The following is a 21,565-nucleotide window of genomic DNA, read 5'->3' as shown; positions in this document are numbered from 1 at the left end:
TTTTGATCTCTTTTGAGGACCATTCATTTGTTTCAGTCCCTACTTTTTAAATTAATTATATATTAATTAATTTAAAAATAAGATCAAAATCAGCTTTCTGACTATGCAGATGAGAGACAAAAGTCTAAGTTGACATCCTAGGTGAAACCTATCTCTTTATTCATGTCTAGTCAAAATCCTAAATAAGACCACAAAAGAAAATGGAAATAGAGTCAAACTGACGTGCACAGACAGGCTCTTTGTTTTGTTCCAATAGTGACTTTCCCCTTAACCCAGAGGTATTTTGATCTATGGTAGACCACTGTAACATTGAAGGTAAATGCATCAATAATAGTAGAAGCTGAATAATGTCACTAAAAATAACAGAAAATGAAATTATTATTATTATTACTATTATTATTATTGTTATTTAGTGTGGTCATACAGATCTACTGCAAATACAATAGCTCTGAATTCCAGTTGGAAAAACCCTACCCCTTGTAAAGAAGAGAGCCAAGTTGATTTGATGTTATTAAAGAAATCAAACAGCCAGGCGCAGTGGTGCACGCCTGTAATCCCAGCAGCTGGGGAGGCTGAGGCAGGAGGATCACAAGTTCAAAGCCAACCTCAGCAAACGTGAGGTGCTAAGCAACTCAGTGAGACCCTGTCTCTAAATAAAATACAAAATAGGGCTGGGGATGTGGCTCAGTGGTTGAGTGCCCCTGAGTTTAATCCCCAGTATCTAAAAAAATATATATACATAAAAGAAAAATCAAACAAGGATGTGAACAAAGTTAAGAAGTACTATCTGTGTATGTGAAGATTACGTATGCAGAGGTGGAAATGCAGCTTCTAATTAAATAAGGGAGCTCTGTGAAGGGCCAGAGTCTGAGAACCAACTGGTCAACCTTCTACAGTGGAACCATAGACCAGTGGGAATTACCACTGTGACCAATGTAGGGTCTGCAGACCATCACCAGCAGCAGAACGTGAGAGCTGGCATGGGAGGCTAGGGGACTAGATGTTCCCTAACTGAAAATTTCATTTCATAGCAAATATATGATTTTCAAAAAAAAAATTTCTACTGTTCTGTGGAATGTGTTTTCTTTCTTGATACCCTCTGAAGGGAAAGCATTTTAGATTTTTTTTTCCTGTGGATTGAACTCAAGGACACTCAAGCACTGAGCCGCCTCACCAACTCTATTTTGTATTTTTATTTAGAGACAGGGTCTCACTGAGTTGCTTAGTGCCTCGCCTCACTTTTGCTGAGGCTGGCTTTGAACATGCAAACCTCCTGTATCAGCCTCCTGAGCTGCTGAGATTACAGGCCTGTGACACTGTGCCCAGCGAGTCTGAGATTTTTATGAAACCTAGTTCTTATAATTTTTCTTCTATCATTTCAGTTTTCAGTGTTATATCTAATAAACCATTGCCTAAATCTGTAATATGAAGATTTACTCGTGTTTTTTCTAAGACTTTTAGGATTTTCATTCTTACATTTAGATCAATGGCCATTTTGAGTTAATTTTTGAACCTGGTATGAAGTAGATCAATGTCATCCTTTCACATGTGGACATTCTAGCTTCATTCTTAAAAAACTTCTTTCTCCACTAGTCTATCTTATCACCCTTGTTAAAAACCAATTAATCATAAGTTCAAGGGTTTATTTCTGGACTCACAATAATATACCACTAATGTATAGATTATTCTATTGTACCATACTGTCTTGATTAAATTCGTTTTGTAGTAAGTTTTGAAATCCAATAGTGATGAATCCTTCAACTTTATTCTGCTTTTTCAGTCTTGCATTGACTATTATGGATTTGTTACATTTCAGGGGGACATAGGAAAAGACAATTGTGATTTTTATAGGAATTACATAGATCAATTTGGGAAACACTGGTATCTTAACAATTTTAAGTCAAAAAAAATATATCCTTCCTTTTATTTAGGTTCTCCTTAATTTCTTTCAACATTTTAATTAATTAATTCCATTTCAACATTTGTCTACTGAAGACACCGGTCTTTTGTTACATTTGTTCTTAAGTATTTTGGTATTTTTGACACTATTACACATGAAATTTTTTCTTAATTTACAGATTGTTCACTTTAAGTGCATATAAACACAATTGACTTTATGCTTCCTGTATCCTGCCACTTTGCTGAACTTACTAGATCTAATGGCTTGTGTGAGTGAGCATGAATGTGTGTATGTGTGTCTATATTAGAGTGTGGAAACCCTTGGGATTTTTCATAGTATGCAAGATCCTATCATCTGCAAATACAATTTTACTCTTTCTTTCTAATCTAGATGACATTTATGTTTTTCTTGCCTGATTACCTTGGCTAGAACCTCCAGCCTGATGCTGAATAAATGTGACAAGAGAGGTATCCTTGATTGATTCCTGAACTTAGAAGGAAAAACAGGCTCCTGCCCTGTTTTCATAGATGCCCTTCCTGAGACTAAAGAAATTTCCTTCTATTCCTCATTTTGTGAATGTATTTATGATAAAGCACTGTAGGGATTTGTCAAGTATTTTCCCACGTTTACTGAAATGATTATGTGATTTTTGTCCTTTATTCTACTAACATAGTTTATTACACTTGTTTTTATATTGCATTGCTCAGATAAATCCCACTTGGTAATGTTGGATAATCATTTTAGTTGCTGTTTCCTGTTTGGGGATATTTAGTGCAGATTTTTGCAACTCTATTCATAAGAAATACTAATCTGCATTTTTTCTGTCATGTCTTTGGTTATCAAAGTTATATTAACCTCCAAGAGTGAATTAGAAATGTTATCCCCTTTCCCATTTGGGGACAGAGATTATGCAAAACTGCTTTTAATTCTTTAAGCAGAATTTACCAAAGACGCCCCCTGGGTCTGGGTGTTTCTTTGTGGGCAATGTTTTACTATTATTTCAATCCTTTTTCTTGTTACAGGTCACTTCATATTTTCCATTTCTTCTTGAGTCAGTTTGGCAATGTGTGTCCTTCCTAGGAGTTCGTCCATTTTGTTTTGGTTATCCAATTTTCTGGCATAAAATTATTCATCATGTTCCTTCATAATGCATTTTATCTCTCTTCTTCACTCATTCTGACTTCAGTAACTAAGTCTTCATTCTTTTTCTATTAACCAGTAAGGTTTCTCAATTTAATTGATCTTTTCAAAAGGAAAATTTTTTACTTTCATTGATTTTTCTGTTGTTTTTCTACTTCTTTTATTTCTGCTTTGGTCTTTACTGTTATTTTCTTCCCTTTGCTTATTTTGGGTTTAGTCTACATTTCTTTTTATACCTCACAAAATGAAGGTATAATTCAGTGAGGTTTTGATTTGAGTTATCTCTCTTTTGCCAACACAGGCATTTACAACAAAAATTTCCCTCTAAGTACTGATTCATTTGCTTCCCGCATGGCTTAGTATAGTGTATTTTTGTTTCTGTTCATCGCAAAACATATTCCATTTTGTCTTGTTATTTCTTCTTTGACAACTTGGTTATTTAGAAATGTATTGTTTCCACATTTTCTGAATTTCTGAAATTTCTACCTGCTATTGATTTTCTAATATTTCAATGTGGTCAGAGAATATACTTTGCATGATTTAAAACCTTTTAAGTTCATCAAAACCTGTTCTAATAACCTAATATGTGATCTATTTAAAGAATTTCGTATGTGCACTTGAGAACAATAGGTATTCTGCTATAAGATGGTATCTATATGTATATATATCGTTAGTTTCAGTTGATTTATAGAGTTGCTCTAGTTTTCTATTTCCTTGCTGATATTCTGCTAGTTCCAATTCTTTATTGAAAGTGGGGTATTAAAGTCTCCAACAATTGTTGATAAATTTTCTATTTCTCTTTTCAATTCTTTGTTTTGTTTCAGTACTGGGATTTAACATAGGGGTGCTGTACCACTAAGCTATATCCTCAGCCCTTTTAATTTTTTATTTTGAGACAAGATCTTGCTATGCTGTTAATGCTGGCCTCAAATTTGTGATCCTCCTGCCTCATGCTCCCAAATAGCTAGGATTATAGGTGAACACCTGTGCCCAGTTCCACTTACACTTAATGTAATTACTGGTATAGCAAGATTCAGATCTGTCATTTTGTTATTTGTTTTCTATTGGTCTTATGTATTTTTGTTCTGCTATTCCTGTCTCCTTTTGTATAAAATATATATTTTTCTGAATACCATATTAATTCCCTTTTTTCTTTTATTATATAATATTTCATTTTCTTGTGGTTTATACTCTATTATATTCACCTATCTAATTACCTTTAATGGCACTCTTTATTTTTTCCTACGGATTTGAGTTACTGGCTAGTGTCCTTTCATTAAAATCTGAAAGACTTCCTTTAATATTTCTTCTAGGGAAAGTCTTCCAGGGACAAATTTTCAGTTTTTTTCTGAGATATCTTAATTTTGTTTTGAAGGATAACTTTGCTGGATATATAATTCTCTATTTTCTTTTATTTAGTTACTTTGAACACATCATCCCAATACCTTCTGGCCTCCATGATTTCAGATGACATGTCAGCTGTTAATCTTATTTTGGATCTCCTTTTTGTGATGATTCACTTCCTTCTTGTTGCTTTCTGTCTTGACTTCTGACAGCTTGCACCTGGGTGTGGATATCTTTGTGTTTATACTCAGGGTACATTGTGCTTCTTGAACATGCAGACTAATGTTTTAAATGCAATTGGGGGAATGTTTTACCATCGCTTCCCAAGTAGTCTTTCTTTCTCTTTTTCTCTCTCTTCTCCTTCCGAATCTTCCATTTATGCATATATTGGTACTCATAAGTCTGAGGTTCTATCTACTTTCATTTATTCTTTTGTCTCTGTTCCTAAAATTGAATAATTTCAATTAATCTATTTTCAAATTTGCCAATTCTTTCTTCTGCTAGTTGAAATCTACTGATAAGTCTCTGTGGTGAATTCATTTTAATCACTGAACCTTTCAACTTCATAACTTTTAATATCTTTCTTCCGTTATTCTATTGGTGAGACATCATTTTCAGACTTTTTTTAGTTTTTCACAAGAGGTTTCTCCTAGATCCTTGAATTTGTTTATAATGGTTGATTTAAATTATTTGTCTAATAAGGGGCCAATATCTGAAGTTTCTCAGGAATATTTTTTTTATTTCTTTCCCTGCATAGTTCTTTTCCATATGTCTTTACACATGCTGTAATTTTGTGTTGAAAATCAGATTCTAAGTAATATGACAACTTCAAAAATCAAATTCAACCCTTCCCACTAAGGTTTAATGTTGTTTATATTTGTTGTTTTTGTTGTTCCTATTACTGTTTTCAAATTCCCTGGAGTAATTATTTTAGATCTATTTTCTTCATCATGTGCAGCTATTGAAGTCTAACATTAGTGTTCAGCAAAAGATAAGACAGAGAGGTATCTCTAAAACCTTGGGCCAATATATCTTACAATCTTTTCTGAGGGCCTGCGTGTGTTGGTACCTGTTTTCAACACCCCAATTGGCAGTTTACAACTCTACATTAATCTTTTCTTCCTACTTGTGCAGAGCTTCAATGTCAGCTAGTTTTTCCTGGACATGCACCAGCACCTGAACCTTCTAGATTCCAAGGACTATTTCAAAGTTTTTTAGAGGCTTCTTAGATATCTCCTTTCCCAGTTTTAACTTGTAAAAATTTTTTTGGTTAAATTCTGCCACCACCACCTCAGGCACTTACATGTGAAACAGTTGCTGATAACTTTTTTCAACAAAAATGCCTCAGGGCTATTCATACAGAATGAGTTTCTAGGTAGGTTAAATAAAAACAAACTTAAGGGATTAAGTTTTTCAGAAAGCTGCCAGACAGGCCACACAGTAACAACTTCTTGAGAACAGGGCTTTTAGAGAGCTGCAAATTTGTTCCATCCCTTTGAATGCCTTCTAGGTTATTTTTCAACATATGGATACTGCTAGATGGAGCAGTGGGGGGTGGGGGGGAATGGAAATAAGGTGAGTTTAAATGCCATAAAGTTCACTGTTCTCATTGAGATTCAATCCTTTTTCTTGAAAAAATACTCCTCAGATTGTTGAAAGCTTTTGGTTAATTTTACAATTCAAAAAATAGCTTTATCTTTATTTTTACTGGTTTTCTCATTGCTGATGTACAGAAGAAGAATTTTTAATTAATTTTTTATTCATTGCATTTTAATTATAAATAATAGTGGGATTCGTTGTAATCTATATGTACATGCATGTAATTTGGTCAGTTTCATAGGGAGGATTTTCAGAATATCTTTTACTTCATCACAGATGTGCTTCTGAGATCAATATTTGAATGCAATATTTTTTTAATCAAAATTAAAGCAAAAAAAAATCCACGATGAGAAAAGTATCAAAATTTCAAGAGAATGAGAGATCAGTTCCTACTTATTTTTTTCTTTGGTGTCAGGCTCCAATATAATCTTGGCTTCAATTAAAATTTTGGAAGTTTGTTCATTATAGATATTTTACATAAATTTGTATTAATTACATTAAAATTTTAGGTTTTATTTCTGAATTTTTTAGTACCTTCTCAAACTTTGTGCCCGAGTCAAGTGCCAGAGTTAGCCCCTAGAGCTGACCCGGAGAATGGTGATTTTCAGACCACATTTTTTTTTAATTCACCAAACTGAGAAACTAGTTCTCACATTTATATTCCATTGCAATATCTTGGGCTATTTTCAATATTATAAACTTAAAATCTAGCAGAAGACTTTCAGTACGGAGTTTGGAGGTGTAAGACAATGATGCAGTTACACTAAAATAACTTCATAAATCTAGTAATAGAGACAAGTTAGGTAACTCAGTAAAAAAATTCATTACTAGTTGTCAATTAAACTAATGCAATGTGGGTTTTTTTTTTTTTTAAATCTCACTAGTGTTATTCAGGAAATTAAATGGAATGTTTGGCACGTCCACCATACAAACCTCCTAAGAAACCATGGAACACCGACAGAAAATGCATTAGGTTTAGAGATGTTAATTTCAACTAAAATTATTCTGCTTCATGATTTCAGTTTTCAAGTTGACTTCCTCTGAATGTAAACTGATTGTAATATAAGAATTAGGACCAAAAAAAATATGTGTTTGGTTTAATACATGACAAAATTTCCACCTGAGAATAAAATATTCGTGGGTAGGGAAAGATTGCCTGTGTCGAGAAGCTATTTTGAGTGAGTGATTTCAAACAGCTTAGTACAAAAGCAATTAATTCTGGATGATTTGAGATTACTTCTCCTAAACTGTCATCAACAGAGATAGTGTTCATATTAAGTTTTCAGATTAGTACTTTGCAGTAGCAGTCAAGTAAAGTGTGGAAATTTAACTTCCCCACTAGGTGTGTGCCATTTGCCCCTGTTGCTTTATTGTCACTTCTTGTAATTCATGGCTCCAAACTTCATACTCTCTCCACTGTGCTTTTGAAAATCACTGAATCAGTATTTGCCTATTTCTGGACAAATTTATTTGCTTTATTATAATCCTTATAAAAGTTAATGCACTGCATTGGATTTTATTTATTCAGGTGAGTAAATCTTCTGAAAGTTGCTATCAATCTGTCATTTCTACTGGTTTGGCCCTAATAACATACACTGTTGACTTATGAAAATGACTGTAAACACTGTTTTATTTTTCTACAGAAACCAAACCTACTGTTTCAACAGACCTCTAGGTACACAAAGGATGGTAAGACTAATAAAGAGAAGTCTTAAGGGGTCATACCACCTATCCTCTCTGGGACAATGGAAGTACACTTGCCTGAAAGACAATCAATCTTATCTTAAAAACTTGCAACAGACAGAACTAACAATTTACAAGCTCTTCTCCTTATATCTAAACTCTGATCATAAAACGTGATTTAGAAATAAGAGACCAGCATAATCATTTACTTTATTTATTCATTCATCTGAACGTTTATTTACTTACTACTTAGATCATAAATTGTCGAGCTAGAAAATATAAGGAAAAGAATCTCAAAGAAGGTTAGAATGAATAAGAGTTTCAAAAATAACATGATGATATCTTAAAATCAACAGATTTCGGGATATCAATTAGTTATGTTATACAATAAAAATGTCAAACCAATTGGTTATGTAACAAAAGCAATTAGAAGGTCCACTCAAAAAAAGCTAAAGAATATCAACCACACAGGAAGAGCCTTGAATCCTTCATATTTTAAACATGATAAGGCATGTGAGAGACACTTACAAAGAGGCCACATGAAGTGATGACAAGCACAGGAGCAAGAATACCAGTCTGCCATAAGTGCCACCTTTCTAATGTCACCCACAAACGTGCATGGTCAAGTTGCTAAGATGTTCCCTACCTACCAGAAAACAATCCAGAAAATTTCCACATGGAAGATTTCTTCTTTGGCTCTTGAAGGTTAAAGATAGTTATAAGCTAATGGCCTGAAAAACTAAACAGATATCCCACACCCCTGTCCCACCCATGTGGCCCTGTGTGTCCAGCAAGGCTGTAACTAAAACCAGGCAGGTTTCTACTCCCAATGGCTTCTTCACCATCTGTACTGAGAGATCATGAGAGTCCAGGCCAGGTCCACACATGTGCAGTGTGCGTGCGTGTTTGTCTTATCACACGTAAGGTAGTCACGCGGGCATCCAGAAGCCTCCGTCAGCCACTGAGCAATTTCTCTTCCTCCGACTCAAGCTGCCTCTGGGCCAGGAGGTTCTCTCTGGCTCAGTTTTACTCAGAAAGTTGCTCTCGATTCCAGGTATTCAGACATTCCTCAGGGAAAAGTAGCAAGGATCCCACTGTCAACATCCTTCTTCTATCTTTCTGTCACAGTTCTAACGTATTCCTGGGGGGATGCAGGGATTCCAAGCTGAAATGGAACTTGCCAGCTGGTCCCGACGCGGTGACAGACCCGTGGGAGCCATCCATGAGACACACAACCTCCCTCCCTACTCCTCTTTAGATGATGGTCCAGGCTGGATCCAGATGCCCTTAGAGCAGCCCTTGGCTGCTCCTGGTTCCTAGCCACCACAGGACCTGAGGCTCCTAGAGCAACACCAGCTTTTGACACAGTCTCAGGTGGTGGGGAGGAAAAAGGAGTGTTGGGAGGAGACAAGCTGACAGTTTATCTGCACATTAGCATGAAAATCCCTCCATGCTGCCCACAGCACCTTGCACCCCTCATGAGTGCCAGCTGCACCTTGACAGAGGCCTGCAATTGCCATCCCCTGAAGCCCTACATCCATGTGGCTCATTCTTCCATCACCTTTTGGGCTCAGCTCAACATCCCCTCTCAGTGAGCTCTCCCCCATTACCCTACTTGAAATCACAGTTCTCTACCCCACACTCTTCCTCTCCCATCTTTGATTTATTTTTTTCCATAGTGCCATCCCTATCTGAGATATTAAATATTTTACTTCATTCATCTAGTTCTATTATACTGTAAGTTCTTCAGGGACACAGTTTTTGTCTGTTCTGTTCACTACTCTATACCTAACACCTACAGTGCCTGGCACACGTAGACACTCAGAAGTATTTGCCGGATGGTCTCTTTTAAATGAGAGGAAGCCAGGTGCTATGGTGCATGCCTGTAATCCCAGCATCTTGGAAGGCTGAGGATCACAAGTTCAAAGCCAGCCTTAGCAACTTAGTGAGGCACTAAGCCAACTTAGCGAGACCCTGTCTCTAAACAAAATATGAAAAGGGGCTGGGAATGTAGCTCAGTAGTTAAGCACCTCTGGGTTCATCCTTATACCACAAAAAATATATAATAAAATAAGGGGGAAAAAATCTAGACACCAGTTAAAGGCAGTAAAGACAGATTTTATCCAGTACTACAGGACAAAGCTTTCAATTGAGAAGTGAGCTCCGTTTTGGTCCTTCAGAGGTGACTGTGCTTTAAAAGGAGAATGAGTAAGGAGGAATGACTGACAGCTCAAAGGGAAAGGTCAAAGTTTCTGAAAAGCAGGTGAAGTGGGTGGCCAGTGTTGACACAATTAGGCCCTCTGCATCTGTTAACTAACACTTGCCAAAGTTAGGTCCTATTCTCATTCAGAGAATGAAAACAGAGCCTTATCCTTCCTGAGGAGCACATTTCAAAGAAATGGCTTTTTAGGCCTTTGAGAAAGAGACTCCTGGGCAACAGAGACCCCTGTAAATGGCAAATGGATAGAGAAAGGATTTGCAATTGTAAGTTTTTGTTTTCTTTCTTAAATGAATATTCTAAGAAGCCAAGACTTTTCTGCTATATGTTTGCTAGAACAGAAGCTAAATTCTTTGAGGACAACTTTGACTTTTTCTAGGCAGGAGCTCATGGGGGACTGTGTCACTTCATGGTTTTGGGCTTCTAGAAACCATGTTAGAGAGTTTTCAAGTCCCTTAGTTAGGTGCATGGGTAGGGCAAAATAATTCATTATAAAAGTGGCATGCTATGGTCAAAGTCTAGCTGAAAAAAGCATTCACAGGGGGAACCTGACTAAAGTCTGGTCAAGGAGAGAGTCTCCATGGATGGATGGGTAATGGGTAGATGGATGAAGGATGGTGAATGACTGACAGGTGCATGATGGATGATGGATGGGGTCCATGAGGTACATGCATTGATGGGAAGGGTCAAGAAGAAAGGATCTGAAGACATTCAAATTCACATACAAAGTAGAAAGCATTTGGGAGAAAAGGGAAAGTCCTCAACTCTTCAGCTACTATCACAAACCTGGTTTGATGAATGTAACAAGACACTCACTTGCTCATAAAAACTGCTCATCAGAACAAGTTGATTCATAGCTCATCTACTGACCTGCTTTGTCTCCTGTGGGATATTTTCTAGGTCTGAGTGTGTCTGCTCACTATTTAAAGTTCCTACCAGTGACAGAGCTATAGAGCTTATAAAAAGGCCTCCCATGGATCTGATGTTATCTGTTCCTATTAACTTTTAATTAATGAAACATTTAGTAGTTGTTTTTTCCTTTCCTTCTCCTTTGGCAGCCTGCCTCTGAGATGTGGAAGAGTTTTGACCCACTTTTGTCCCATCCCCGCCCACTACTCTGCTCTTCTCCACCTCTGGCTCATAATCAGAGCCAAAAAAACTCCCCTTCATGCAAGATGACAAGGCACTGAGCTGGTTCTCCCTCCAGGTAATGTCCTGATTTCAGGAGTTCCACACCATCCTAGGCTCGAGCAATCTGCAGTTTCTCAACAGGCCAACTACAACATTGGCCCAGATTTCTTTTTCTTTTATTATCTTTTCATACATAACCAAAAAAAAATTAAAATAAGAAAAGGCAATTTTGTAAGTCAGCATTTGAACATAACTTGGAGGCAGGAGGAGATTCAGGGTTTGTGGAACCTTAGATATATAACTGCAGGATGGGGGGAGCATCCTTCCCATCTAAAAACAATCCAACACTACAAATGCAAACTTAGTTATGACCATGTGAGCACACTGCTAATGCCCCTCCCATGGCTTCCAAAGACGCCTGGGTGTGGGACCTGAAGCTTAGGATTCATTAGCTTCCCAGTCAATCCCCCTCCGCTGGGAGATATAAAAGACTGGAGAGGTTTCTACTGCCGCATTCAAATCTCTAGAGAATCACTAAGCATAACAGTCCTCTATTACATCAATCCTCCAGACGCTATTCTTATCTCCCTTTCACAAACCACCATCCCTGCTGTTCCCTCTAATTTGGCAGCAGCAATTCATTATAAAACTGTGTGTGTGTATGTGGGACTGGGTTTGTGCATCCTCCCCCGATTTTGGCTTTAACCGCCTAGTTCCGTGTCAATTATGTAATAGCCAAAACAGGGAGTTTAATGGAATACCAAAAGCACAGTTGTAGTTCTTACATAAGCCTACCATAAACCATAAAGCATAAGATCTGCTCCCAGGTTTGGATTTGAAATTACATAAGGTAGAACAAAAACAGATTCAGCAGTAAGATCTCCTTCCAACCTTAAAAACAGTAAAAAGCTTTTTACACTTAATTGGCTAGTTTATACTGCATTAACATGGTAAGTTTTTGGTTTGGCAGGAAAAAAAATAGTCCTTAATGAGATTTGATTATTTTATCATGTAAACATAAAAGAATATTCTGGCACCACTACTCAACTTTAACTGCTATCTCTGTTCAGTGAACTGTACCCCCCTTAGGACTCCCATAAGTATTCTACATGGGATTATGAGTCCCTGATAAACATCAGTGGTTCTTGACAGGAAAAAAAAAAGTCAAAAATTATTTAGATGAAATACATAAGTACACATGCTAAAATTCATCAACATAGCTTCTTTCCAATACCATTTTTCTCTTTTCATGTTTCAAACCCCACATTTTTTACTTACCTTAAACCACTGTAGCCACACCTCAGGCTACAAAGTAACAAATTAAAAGAAACAGTGCCCTCCAACGGGTGTCACTTCTGGCTATACATGAGAATCCCCATGAGAGCTACTAAGCTAAGAGATGCCAAGGCATTATCCCAAATCCATTAGAACAGAATACCAGGGTGGCAAAAGGGGTGCCTAGACATCACTTTGATGCTTTCTACTTGTGTCTTCTTCTTACCTGAAAAAATAACTATTGATAAGAGCAGAGGGGAAGAGAAGGAGAGAAATCTTCAGTAACTGGAAACTCACAATTACTAATTTTCCATCAGATGGCAAAATAAATTTATCCAATAGTTTCAAAGTCATAAAGGAAATCCGTGTGATCTTTTCTATCACTATCAGTGAGTAGTCAAAAGAATTCTCACCAATTTTTATAACAGACTCTACAAAACCTGTTTTGCGTTTTAAACTTTGCCAGTTCTACCTAATGAATCTTTTAAGGGGCCATATATTATCTGAAAAGGATTTCCCTCGCTAAGGTCATGCTGATCTTCAAGGAAAGTTTTGGGTTGAAGCAGAAATTACAGGTCTGACTTCCTGCGCTCTTCTCAGATGCTCTGGTAATCACTTATAACTTTACCAATGAGCAAATATTTTTAAAGCACTTATATAACAGGGAGTACAGGCTCCTTTGGTATCTCGCCAAGTGTACTTCTTCCCGTGTTTGTATTTAAAATAGAATGGTAGTAACATCACTTGTGAGCCTGAAATTCCTTCTGCGCACAGGCTCAGAATGGGGGTGGGGGGGAGCTCCGAGGAAATAACACATTCATACTATATTAAGACGAAGACACAGACCAAATTATCCAACACTGGGGGTGGGAGGGGGGTCGCTTTAACCAACCTACCATCGCTTCTGAAGCTGGGGGTGTTCAACCTGGCAGCTCGCGAAGGTGCCAAAGGGGCTGCAATGTCTCAGTCGGAGCAGGTGATGTGGGTAGAAAAGAATGAATGTTCTGATGACAGAAAAGCCCACAAATGCTGCGCTGCCCCGAGCCTGGCCGCCTCACTCCCCAACTCTGCACCTGTCTCCTGGTCGGATCCAGAAGGCAGGCGCCAGAGACCAGCTCAATCCCGCCGGACCATGCAGAAGAGGATTCGCTCACCTGGATCAGAAAGAGGTACACGAGTCCACCGCTGACCTCAAGACGACTCTCATGCTGGACACGCTTCCTCCTCCTCCTTCCCAGCAGGAGTTTTCAATTAACCGTCACGTCTGGACTCCTGGCTGATCGGTCAAGATTTCCGCAAAAGGGGACCACAAACTTGCCCAGAGAGCCAGCAGAGGTGGCGCTGGTGGAGAGCGCGGGGCGCCCCCGCACCTGGAGACGCTCCCGTGAGCTGTCACCTCCGCCCGCCCACGCTCGCCCGCGGCGGCTGCGCTGGGCTCCGCGCCCCCGCGCTCACCTCGGCTCAGGCAACGCCCAGGCCGCCGCCCAGCTCCGGGAGCAGGGGGCAGCCGGGCGCCCGGGCCGGGACCTCCGGCACCACGGCTGGGCGCTCGTCGCGTCGGCCGCGGTAGCGACTGATGCTCTGGATGCCTTGGACGCCTTGTCCGGACAAAGACCAAGCCGCGGGTCCCGCAGCCGCCAAGCCAAAGCCTCCGAGCGCGCCGCGCACCCTGCGCGCCTTGCCCGCGAGGTGCCGTCCGCGGTGACAGCGGCCGGGCAGCGAGCCGACCGCGCGGGAGGCGGCGCGGGACGACAGAGGTGCGCACCCCCTCCTGGCCGCCCGGAGATGTACAAGCCGAGCCCCGGGCGCCTCCTCCCGGCCCGCGCCCCTCGCCCCGCGCCACAGACCGCAGCCCCGCCGCCGGGAGCCTCGGCGCCCTCTGCTGGCCACTCTGCGCTCGCTCCTGCGCGCGCGCCCTCCAGCTCCCGGAGAGGGGTGGGCGCGGCACCGGCCGCTGTCCTTGGCCAGCGCTGTCCCCAAGCTTCGGGAGACACCAGGGAAAAGAAAGAGTAAGACTGAGTTGGTGTCCACGGGGCGGGGGGCTTAGAGGAGTGGGATCTGCGGTTTTCCGCTTAGGACAGAAGAGGAGCAGCTTCTCATTACATGCACAGGGTTCCTAATTTACAGGAGCCCAAAGCCGTCTCTGAAAGGGCTTGCAGAATAGGCAGGCGTTTCTCTAAAAGCAGGCTTATTTCTGCATTTCGGAAGCACCAAATGTGCCTACGCACTGTTGGAAGGGTTCCAGCAAGCCTTGACCACACTTATAGTAAATAGATAAATTAAAAACTATTATCATTATTAGAGAGCCAGTTCTACCTGAAATGTTGCGGTTCCCCTAAGCAGTGCAGCTTATAAGGTTTGAAAAAGCAAGTGAGACTGGAGCCTCTGGGTTCAAAACACAATGGAATAAAAATTCACAATGATAAAGATGGAATGATGGTGCCCATCTTTGCACAAGTTAAGTTGTTTTTTGTTTGTCGTTGTCGTTTAGGGGGTGTCTTTTTTTTTAGATTATTGAGCAATATCTTATACCAGTTCTTTTTCTTAATAAACTGGATTACATGGTAAAGGGAAATCATGAAATAGTACTTTTTTCACACTACTGTCTTTTCCAATTATTCTATCCTATTTCCCTTTTCCTCTGGAAGTAGATTTTCTAGCTTTTCCTGTCTCTCAGGTGTTAATAAACATTCTGATTTACTGGTATTGCAAAGTCTGGCCCAATCCACATCAACTTTAATCTTGCTCCATTTAGCCTTCTCCAGTTTCCTCCCACCATTCACCAGCCTGACCCAAGCCCAGAAGCCCATGTGGAGAAGCCACCCCCCCTTGCTAACTTTTGCTTCCCATTTCTGTGTCCCCTCCACTGGTGAAGCCTGTACCCAGGTGGCGGTGGAGCTCAGTCCTGCCCCTGCAGCCTCCTCTTCAGCTTCCTCTCTGTTGGTCCAGCTCAAAAACACCCACTGCAGGGCACAGTGCCCTGGTAGGCAGACCAGAAGCCTTCCTTTACATCTGCTCTGGCCCACATTTTGGCCATCAAACTCTATAAGTGCACGCTGAAGACACTGCAGCTCACTGTCTTTTATCTCTGGTCACATACAACTCTGGCCTCTGTCCTTGAACTTTCTCAAGCAGCTCTGGGCTCAAGTGTCCCCACACTCTGAGTGACACATACCAGGTTCTCCAAGGAGCTCTCCTAAAGCATGTCTTCCTTCACATAAAACAGGTGAACTCTCCCTCCTCTCCCTGACATCCTGTCAATCTCACTCCCATCCTTCTCTTTGATCTATTCAGTTTGAGTTGAGGTGACAGAAACCTCATTAGCAAATTCTACAGTGATGGCCCAGTGCCTCAACTTCTAGGTGGAAATGCTTATGAAGGTGACTCCCACAGGTCTCAGATCACAAGCGCATAACTAACTGCCTCTAATTGTCACACCTTGGGATCCAACATGGTATTCATACAGGATCTCATGTACCCCAGCTGTTCCCAGCCCATACTGAGCATGGTGGGGACATGAGAGTTGCACCATTTCTGCCTGATGCAAGTTCCCAGAACTCCCATCATCCCTCAGGGCTCCCCTGTGACTGAGTCACCCTGGAGCTCTTCCTCCCTCATCATTCCCCCACCCTCTTTTCATTCACATGTCAGACTTATGCACCCTCTCCCTCCCGCACAATTTTTTTTCTAATATAGGTTTATCCAATACAGTTCTTCTATGTCTGGAAAATTGATTCTAGGACCCACTGTACATACCAAAATATGAGGATGTTCAAGTCCCTTAGATAAAATTGTATAGCCTTTGCACAGAACTCTTACACATCCTCCAATAGACTTTCCAACGTCTCTAGATGCCTTATAATACCTAACACAGTGTGAATGCTATGGAAATAGTTGTTGTGCTGTATTATTTATAAAATAATTGCAAGAAAAAAATTGTAGATATTCAGTACAAATGCAACCACTGTAGGCCTAATGACATTTGTGATCAGTGATAAGACTGCAGATATGAATAGCCAACTATATATCTTTTGCACATCTAAGTCCTGGGCATCTGCTTCTCAGAGGTCCCAAACAAGCACTATCAATTATGGTGCCCAGAACTATTTTCAATATAAGTGCCACTTTAACATTTACTGTATTTAACATTCAGCTATATTTAGAAACTACAGGAAGAAGCATAGAATGTTCTTCCATGGAGAAAAACTGGAATCAGCAGGTATCTTAGTGGAGGTCCTCTCCCAAACCCCCAAGCACAGCCTGATAAAATACCTCAAATGCAGATACTTTACTTTGGAAGGTTATCTGAGGAAACAGGAGTAACAGAACTGAGATTTCTGAGACAGGAAAGCATGAGGAGGTAATATAAAGGCCATTCCCATTGGCAACAGGTTCACAGGTGAACAATACCACCATGATCTCTGAGAAGCTAGGAAAGTCCTCCCCGTATGGTTATTTCAAAGTCATGAGCCTGAGCATTTACCCTCTAGCTCCTATTCTTTGGTGATTGGAATTGCCTTGGGGCTTTAAGTCCCAAAGCTTTAGAAAAACAGAGAGACCTTTTGACAGCATCCTTGAGGTAGGATGCAGTAAACTCAAGCCCAGCTCCGGAGGTATACCCATCAGAACCTGGCAGAGAGTAGACAAAGAGAATGTGGTACAGAGCATCGAAGGTATGCATGAGGGGCTGAGGGTTAGGAGGTCTATTCCCTAAAGACCTAAAAAGAGCATGCTACAGGGACACTGCTACATCGATGTTCATAGCAGCTCAATTCACAATAGCAAGACTGTGGAACCAACCCAGATGCCCTTCAATAGACGAATGGATTAAAAAAATGTGACATTTATACACAATGGAGTATTATTACTCTGCATTAAAAAATGACAAAATCATAGAATTTGCAGGGAAATGGATGGCACTAGAGCAGATTATGCTAAGTGAAGCTAGCCAATCCCTAAAAAACAAATGCCAAATGTCTTCTTTGATATAAGGAGAGTAACTATGATCAGAGTAGGGACGAAGAACAGGAGAAGAAGATTAACATTTAACAGGGATGAGAGGTGGGAGGGAAAGGGAGAGAGAAGGGAAATTGCAGGGAAATGGAAGGAGACCCTCAGGGTTATACAGTGGAGCGGGTAGAGAGAGAGGAGGGGAGGGGAGGGGAGAGGTGGGGAGGGGGGAGGGGGGAGGATGGGAAAGGCAGCGGAGCACAACAGACACTAGTATGGCAATATGTAAATCAATGGATGTGTAACTGATGTGATTCTGCAATCTGTGTATGGGGTGAAGGTGGGAGTTCATAACCCACTTGAATCAAAGTGTGGAATATGATATGTCAAGAAATTTGTAATGTTTTGAACAACCAACAATAAAAAATTTAAAAAAAAAAAAGAAGAATGAAATCATGTCATTTGCAGGAAAATGAATGGAACTAGAGATGATTATGTCAAGCAAAATAATCAAATTCAGAAGGTCAAGGACATGTGTTCTCACTCACATGTGGAAGCTAGAGAGGAAAAAGGGAAAGAAAAATGGAAGTGGATCTCATGGAAATCAAAGGGAGATCAGTAAAGGAGAGGAAGCGAGGGGTGGGAAGGAGGGAGGGAGGGAGGGGGAGAAGTGCTGGGGAATCATATTGACCAAATTATATCATTTTATTGTGTGTATGTATGAATATGCAACAATTAATTCCACCTCAACTATAATGCACCAATAAAAATGTGGAAAAAATTAAAAATAAAAATGTAATGGGTCTTTTTTATAACTCACCCTTTCACTGATGATGTAGCCCCCAAAGGCTCTATGTGGAGGTCCTATTTTGAACATTTCTCCTTGCATAAAGCAAAGACCTAGTCCACCTCTAAAACAATCAAACACCTAAAGCTCCTAGCAATCTGTTTATTGAGTACTTATCACTCTAGTTTCAGCTTATTTTCTAGTGAGTTTGACTAGGTGTTAAAATGCATTATAAATGACCTGGGTTCTTCTAAACACACAACATGAGACAAAGACTTGTGTGTAGTTTATTTGGGAAGTGATCCCCCCAAAAGGCAAAAAGATATCAAAGAAGGAAGAAAAAAAACAACACTGAAAATCATAGATTTAGCCACTATTCCACATGACATAGGTTCAATTTTTCTGGCTTCCTATAAAATTCATCTCAGATATGTGTCTTGCACCATTCACATTTCCTGTGCTTTCCATTAAGTCCAATCCATCCACCTTCATAGTGGTGGCCAGTAGTTATCTCCAAAAAGATTTAAGAGCAGTTGGCTAGAGGAACAAGTCAAAATCTGTGCTGTTGTACCTGATTCCTAGAAGGTAATGAAAACCAACATTTTCTTCCTCTACTTCCATTTCCAAATTTTCTTTGCCTCTGCCAGGATTTTGGCCAGGCAAGGTTGCTTATCAGATGGAGGGACCCTGACCTTCCTCCCCGAGAGACCTGGACCCTCAGTTGCCTTGCCTCTGTTGAGCCATGACTGCTATAATAGTCCATTCATTGCCGTTGCTGAGTGTGAAAATACCAAAAGATGCCCAGTGAGTCCCCTGCACTCTGTTATTCTCCTTTTTGCCCCCATTGATCAGCAATAATTTTAGCTTCTCATGATAACCAGTGTCAATATCTTCTGCCAGACTAAAAACTCTTTCCTTTGCATACTGGTCTATTGACCTGGGGAGCTCGAAGTGATCGGATGATGGGTGGTAGCTTCAAGTTCTTTGTAAGGATTACAATAAGTCAGTCGCTAACCCAGCAAATCCAAGGTTTCAAAGGAAGCACAGATTAGGAGTGGGTCACTGGGAGTATTGATGAGAGGACCTAATCCTAATCCTACTTCCATCCTATGTGTCTTGGACCTATGTAGTCAACACGTTGGTTTTTTATCACAGTGACAAAATGCCTGAGGACAACTTTGAGGAGGAAGTATTTATTTTGGCTCATGGTGTCAGGTTTCAGTTTTGGAGGCATTTCACTGGACCTGAGGCAAGCAGAACATAATGGCACCCTGGGAAGCAGAGAGATAAAGAGAGGGATTGGGTTCAAGAAATACCTTCCAGGACACATCCCCAGGGACCTACTTCCTCCGATCATGCCTCACTACCACCAGTTCCCATTACCTCCCTGCAGTCCATACAGGTATGGATGAAATTAATCCACTGATCAGATCAGAGCCATCCTCATCCAATCACTTCCCAGAAGCCCCGCCTCCGAGTGCTGCTGCACTGGGGACCAAGTCTTCAATATATGAGACTTTAAGAGATACTACAAACCACACAGTACTGACTTTCAGCCAGTGGCACATTCCGCCACAAAATTCCGTCATCCTTCAGTAATTGCAAGAGGATGGTTGCAGGACCCCCATGGATACCCAAATCTGTGGATGCTCAAGTCTCCTATAAAACAGCATAGTAATGTTCACTTTGACAGCACATATACGAAATTTGGAATGAAACAGAGAAGATTAGCTAGGCCTCTGCACAAGGATGACAGACAAGTTAGAGAAACATCCCAAATTTTTAAATTAAAAACAAAAGTAAATAGTGCAGTATTTGTGTATATCCTACATACATCCTCCCACATGCTTTTAAATCATCTCTAGATTACTCGTAATACCTAATATGTCATATAAATGGTTGTTACATTGTGTTCTTTAGGAAACAATGATAAAAAATAATATGTCATGTTCAGTACAGATGCAATGTTTTAAAAATATTTTCAATTCAAAGTTGGTTGAATTTATGTATGTGAACACTGCAGATACGGAGGAGTGTGTGTGTGTGTGTGTGTGTGTGTATGAGCTTTTTCTTCCTAGGGGGAGGTCTGTATTTTTCTTTTCTTTCCTTTTATTTTACCTTTATTTTGTTTATTTAGTTTTTTTATGTGGTACTGGGGATGGAACCCAGTGCCTCACCCATGCTGGGCACCACCGAACCACAACCCCAGCCCAGGTCTGTACTTTTCTGTCAGGCTGAGCTGAGAGGTGACTTTGGGCCTGAGCCTAGAAGCGTAGAGGGACAGTGTGGCTATAAGGTAAGGACCACAGCAGAATGTTGGAGGCCCTTGCTTAGGGGAGATGTTTACAGGAAATCAATCAGAATTTGCTCTCCCCTAGCTAGAGGGAGAGGGCTGCTTCTACAGATCCAAATAGCTCAAGCAAAACCAGGGACTCAAAATACCTAGGCTATTCAGCCCCCAAACATCCCCATTCAAGACCTCAGGACCTGACTTAGAAATGAGAGACCACATGTGGCTGTGCCTTCGGTCTCCCAGGTAGCCCTGCCATAATCTGTATGATTATTTTGGCCCCAAATCATTCAAAGCTAAACCTACTACAAAGCTTCTACCTTTGCCTCATGTCCAAGTCCTTCTAGTCTAGTCCACTAGAAGTGTGTGTTCAATTATTAGGCAAGTGAACCGGAGAAGCAGCTGTGTAGGGAATGGCACAACATGGAAGGGGGGCAAACTAAAATTAGATACAGTATTGAGTTGGTTACTGCTAAGAATGAAAGGTACCAGATTGTCCCAGGTCTTTTGAAGAACACTTTATGGAATGCATCTTGGGAAAGCCTTCCTGGGAGATAAAAGGAAGATGACATACTCTTTAACTGTTTCCTAGTGGTTAAAGGTGGTCTGCAAGTTTTAACTCATCCACTCCTCAAAATGTGCATGTGTAAGAAATGAGGCATTCCTTCAGGTAACCTATGCCATGGCACCAGAGATTCTCTAAGGAAGAACACAGAAGAGATGGCCAGGAGGCATCAAGATGAGGTGTCATCTGGTTATGCTGATGGTAAACTAATCTAAGCCTCTTATTGTTAGTGCAGCAGCCCTGGCACTAACAGCAGGACCAAGAGGGTTTACAGAGGTCCCTAGGCAATGGCCATTACATATTAATAAGCTATTATCCAGCATTTTAAAGTGTTTGAGTCTGGGGTTGTTTTGCCCCTAGAATATCTAGCCATATACCCAGGAGAATAACCACATTGGTCTCGGTGCTTGTGCCTCTACAGTGGACTGGAGAAGTCTCATCATGGCATAGGAAAGGAACCAAAAGGGTCAAATCAGAGATGTGGGGCTAGGGGTATAGCTCAGTGGTAGAGTGCTTGCCTAGCATGTGCAAGGTCCTAGGTTCAATCCCCATACTGAAAAAAAAAATCAGAGAGTCACACCATCTGTGTCTTCATACATGTACCTAGGGTAATGATGTCCACCTCATTCCACCATCTTTCCTACCCGCCATGTCCCCTCCCTTCCCCTGCCACCCCTTTGCCC

At 40.6% G+C, this 21,565-nt stretch overlaps 1 protein-coding gene and 1 non-coding gene across 4 annotated transcripts in view; one reads left to right on the top strand and one right to left on the bottom strand.

Moving 5' to 3' along the window:
- The window catches only part of Mtus2 (microtubule associated scaffold protein 2), a 595,926-nt gene extending 582,166 nt beyond the window's left edge, over nt 1–13,760 (bottom strand). For 2 of the 3 annotated variants that reach the window (XM_046454223.2, XM_046454224.2), the window contains exon 1: nt 13,445–13,760. The gene's annotated coding sequence lies outside the window, so the exon portion shown is untranslated. The remainder of the gene's footprint in view (nt 1–13,444) is intronic. The other variant, XM_046454225.2, reaches the window with a different exon arrangement.
- A 5,946-nt stretch (nt 13,761–19,706) lies between these two features.
- LOC124099278 (U6 spliceosomal RNA) lies at nt 19,707–19,811 on the top strand. Its single transcript, XR_006853911.1, has one exon. It is a non-coding gene; the product is annotated as a U6 spliceosomal RNA (small nuclear RNA).
- The last annotated feature ends 1,754 nt before the right edge of the window (nt 19,812–21,565 follow it).

This window comes from Marmota monax, unplaced genomic scaffold (genome assembly GCF_021218885.2).
Source record: "Marmota monax isolate L192 unplaced genomic scaffold, Marmota_monax_Labrador192_F-V1.1 WCK01_AAM20220418_F8-fsc00011, whole genome shotgun sequence".
Taxonomy (NCBI): Eukaryota; Metazoa; Chordata; class Mammalia; order Rodentia; family Sciuridae; genus Marmota; species Marmota monax.
This window is presented reverse-complemented; position numbering and strand designations above follow the sequence as displayed.